We start from the raw sequence: 5,001 nt of genomic DNA on the forward strand, positions 1-5,001 counted from the left end.
AGGTTTGTCAAAGCCCCATGAGCTGCCGGACGGGGGGCGATTCCCTAGTAACGCTGGTCGTCAAATCATACAATTTTCACCAAGATGCTGACAAAGCACACTGAAGCCAAAAGATATCAAGGTATCCCATGTAACAACGTGAGAGATGAAGCAGGCGATAGTGAATGGTGCCCAAGTATATATGCTTTCATGGGAGATTCGCTTTTGGTTTAATGCCATCTGACGCCGATTTACACCATATAACGGATTGCTCGTGTGAAGACCTCTTTGAGTAGAAGTGGTTAGAGAAATTTGTTGTGCGGTTGATGGTTTATGTAACGTGTTGCACGAATAAACATGATGATCCCACGCTATTGTTAAAGATAATAAAAAGCTTCTTGCATTTATTATTTCCACTGATGTCTCTTTGTAGTGTGCACTGTGTCACTGGACGAGATCGATGAAACCTAACTAAACAGTGACGAGATAAGCACTATATAAATTTGTTATCATTTTCAATCTCTTGGTTGCCTAATAATAAGTCATAGTCTCATGGAAACCATGGGATGCCGTCACCAACTTTTGTTTGGCCATTTGGTCAAACAAATACTTGGTGCACCTTATTGCATTTATTTATACATGCATATGATTATAAATAATGAAAAAAGATGCATAGGGCATGGCCGCACGGCAAGCTTCTATGCTAGCTCAAGCAGTGGAACTGTTGTTAAAATGCCACAGAAGTACCCATACAAAATGCCACAAAAGTTTCGTAGTAGGTTTATGTAGTAGTACTAGTAGTGCGATAACCACATAATCATGATTAAGAAAATAAAAGCACAAGGCTACCGAGGATGGCACCATTATCATCATGAAAAGCTTATGTTGTCCTGAAAAGAAGTACTATATGTAGCTATCTCTAGGTGGTCGATCTGGCCTATGACTAACAACAAATGTAATGTCAAGGCACGTGCAATATCTCATTTGAAAAGGCATGTATATTAGATAAAGTAAATGCGCGACGACCAAATCGCACCCATGTGGAACTGCACTGCATTACAAAAATGTTATAGTGTTTTCTTATTCTTTTGGTAGCGCACACATCACGTGAAAATTAGTTTTGGTTGAAATTATCGGTTGCATAAATAGTAACACAAGTTGGGATCTGGCAACTAGTCATTCATTTGAGAAATTATTTACTCCAAATTAATAAAGTTTATTTTGCAAGAATTTTTTTGATCTATTCACCTTCAATCATAATAGTACAATGAACACCAGAAATAATAAAAATTACATCCAGATTCATAGACCACCTAGCGACGATTACAAGCATTGAAGCGAGCCGAAGGCGCGCCGCCGTCATCGTCCCTCCCTCGCCGGAGCCGGGCGAAACTTGTTGTAGTAGACAGTCGAGAAGTCGTCATGCTAAGGCCCCATAGGACTAGCACACCAGAACAGCAACCGCCGCCGTTGAAGAGTAACGTAGATCGGAAGGATCCAACTTGAAGACGCACGAATGTAGATGAACTACGACCAGATCCAAGAAAATCCACTAAGGACAGATCCGCTAAAGACACATCTCCACATGCCCACCGATGATACTAGACACACCACCGGGACGGGTGTCGGTGTCAAAACCAGCGGATCTCGGGTAGGGGGGCCCAAACTGTGCGTCTAGGGTCGATGGTAACAGAAGACGGGGGACACGGTGTTTACCCAGGTTCGGTCCCTCTTAATGGAGGTAATACCCTACTTCCTGCTTGATTGATCTTGATGATTATGAGGATTAAAGAGTTGATCTACCACGAGATCGTAATGGCTAAACCCTAGATGTCTAGCATGTATGATTGTGATTGCCTCTACAGACTAAACCCTCCGGTTTATATAGACACCGGAGGGGCCTAGGGTTGTACAGAGTCGGTTTATAAAGGAAGGAATCTACATATCCGAACGCCAAGCTTGCCATCCACGCAAAGGAGAGTCCCATCCGAACACGGGGAGAAGTCTTCTGTCTTGTATCTTCATAGCCCATTAGTCCGGCCCATGTTACATAGTCCGGACACCCGTGGACCCCTTAATCCTGGACTCCCTCAACGGGGGCTAGGCAGGGATAACCTTATTCCATCTTCATGGAGGTGCCGTCGTCTCGTCTTACTGAGCAGGACACAAAATCTAACAAAACTCGAAGGAACATCTAAAGACGGATCCCTCCCGCTGGCAAGGGTCGGGATCCACCACGCCGCCATGCCTTATGGCCACCGCAGACGAGGCGGACCGGGGTCGGCACCGACAGGAGGCAGAAGAAACCCTGAGCTTTTTTTGCGAGAGGCAGTTGCTCTGCGTTATTCCCCTATTAATCTCATGTATTTAGTTGTATATCACATATAATTGTTTGTATATTTGTGATAGTGTTTACCCCCATTTAAAACATTCCAGCCACATTTTACCCTGAAGTTGTTACATCTTGTCAAGTTTAACCTAATTTACAATTTGTCCCAATTCTGAATGGCTGGGTACACTTGTCAGGCCAACGGGGCTGGTTACTAGTATTCCAACTCAGAAGTGTACGCCGAGCATGTCCTTTTTTACCCGCCCAACCTGATCCACATCTGTGCCCTCAGCCCTCCCAACCCACAAAACCGCCCTGGACAACAACTAATCCGATGATGGCTAATTGTGAGTTGTGTCGTCACATCACTACTCATTCTTGTGCTCTTTGTTCATCTTCGAGCCGCATCTTGTGGCCTCATAGAATGGGTCTAGCTTGATGATACAGTCGTGACACATTGTAAAAACTTCTGGATAGGTCTTGGCAGAAGGAACTAAATTGGGGAAACAATATCACAAATGTATATGATGGGGTGAAAAGTGTCACAAAGACTCCGTAATCAACCGTGTGTGTGCCATAAACATGGCTACTGAGACATATGCACATATCCAGCTCTGAGAGAGCTGCGGTGCTCGACGCATGGTGGTATGGCGTTGGTGACTTAGCGGCGATAACAATGTGCTGGCTAGTGGAGCAAGCCGGGGCGGCAGCCCCAGGACGCGGCGACATTCTTCGATCCTGAAGGTGAGACGGCGGTGGCTCCTTGAAGATGGAATAAGGTTCTTCCCATCTAGCCCCCGTTCTGGTGGTGCATCTAGCATTGTCGGTGGGCGTGTGGAGATGTGTCTTTGGCGGATCTGTCTTTGACGGATTTGCTCGGATATGTTCATCTACGTTTGCGTGTCTTCGGGTTGGATCATTCTGACCTGTGCCACCCTTCATCGACGGTGGTTGCTATTACGATGCGCCTGTCCTATGGTTCCTTAGGGCAACTCCAACGCACGACCCAAAATGGACGTCTGTTTTGTCCGCTTTTTGTCCGTTTGGGGGGGTGGCAAATGGGGCGATGTCGGCCAGGATTTGTGGATGCACCGGCCGTGTGCCCGAAGCACGGCCGCATTTGGTCCGCATGCTTGCAAAAAATGATAACAAGAAAATATGTAGATAAATGGCAGCGGACATAGCTCATGCCAGATGCAGCGGTTCACGCCAGATCATGCTGGCCTGCAACAAAGCCAGTGGCCTACAAAATGGTCACCCTCTAGTTTCACGCCGGCTACAAAGCCAACGGCGGGCACACTAGCCAATCTTCAAAATGGACATGTTTTTTTACACCGGCAATAAAGTCAGCGACCGCTCACTGATGTCTACTACACAACCTTCTTCTTGTAGACATTGTTGGGCCTCCAAGTGCAGAAGTTTGTAGGAAAGTAGAAAATTTCCCTCAAGTGGATGACCTAAGATTTATCAATCCGTGGAAGGTGTAGGATGAAGATGGTCTCCCTCAAACAACCCTGCAACCAGATAACAAAGAGTCTCTTGTGTCCCCAACACACCCAATACAATGGTAAATTGTATAGGTGCACTAGTTCGGCGAAGAGATGATGATACAAGTGCAATATGGATGGTAGATATAGGTTTTTGTAATCTGAAAATATAAAAAAGCAAGGTAACTAATGATAAAAGTGAGTGTAAACAGTATTGCAATGCTAGGAAACAAGGCCTAGGGTTCATACTTTCACTAGTGCAAGTTCTCTCAACAATAATAACATAATTGGGTCATATAACAATTCCTCAACATGCAACAAAGAGTCACTCCAAAGTCACTAATAGCGGAGAACAAACGAAGAGATTATGGTAGGGTACGAAACCATCTCAAAGTTACTCTTTCTGATCGATCTATTCAAGAGTTCGTACTAGAATAACACCTTAAGACACAAATCAACCAAAACCCTAATGTCACCGAGATACTCCAATGTCACCTCAAGTATCCGTGGGTATGATTATACGATATGCATCACACAATCTCAAATTCATCTATTCAACCAACACAAAGAACTTCAAAGAGTGCCCCAAAGATTCTACCGGAGAGTTAAAACGAAAACGTGTGCCAACCCCTATGCATAAGTTCACGAGCTCACGGAACTCGCAAGTTGATCACCAAAACATACATCAAGTGGATCACGTGATATCCCATTGTCACCACAGATAAGCACATGCAAGACATACATCAAGTGTTCTCAAATCCATAAAGACTCAATCCGATAAGATAACTTGAAAGGGAAAACTCAATCCATCACAAGAGAGTGGAGGGGGAGAAACATCATAAGATCCAACTATAATAGCAAAGCTTGTGATACATCAAGATCATGTTGAATCAAGAACACGAGAGAGAGAGAGAGAGAGATCAAACACATAGCTACTGGTACATACCCTCAGCCCCGAGGGTGAACTACACCCTCCTCGTCATGGACAGCACCGAGATGATGATGATGGCCACCGGAGAGGGATTCCCCCCTCCGGCAGGGTGCCGGAATGGGTCTAGATTTGTTTTCGGTGGCTACAAAGGCTTGGGGCAACGGAACTCCCGATCTAGGTTATTTTCTAGAGGTTTATGTATTTATAGGAATTTTTGGTGTAGGTCTCACGTCAAGAAGGTGCCCAAGTCATCCATGAGGTAGGCCCACGCGCCC

The sequence above is a fragment of the Triticum dicoccoides genome, chromosome 5A, assembly GCF_002162155.2.
Source record: "Triticum dicoccoides isolate Atlit2015 ecotype Zavitan chromosome 5A, WEW_v2.0, whole genome shotgun sequence".
NCBI classification, from domain to species: Eukaryota; Viridiplantae; Streptophyta; class Magnoliopsida; order Poales; family Poaceae; genus Triticum; species Triticum dicoccoides.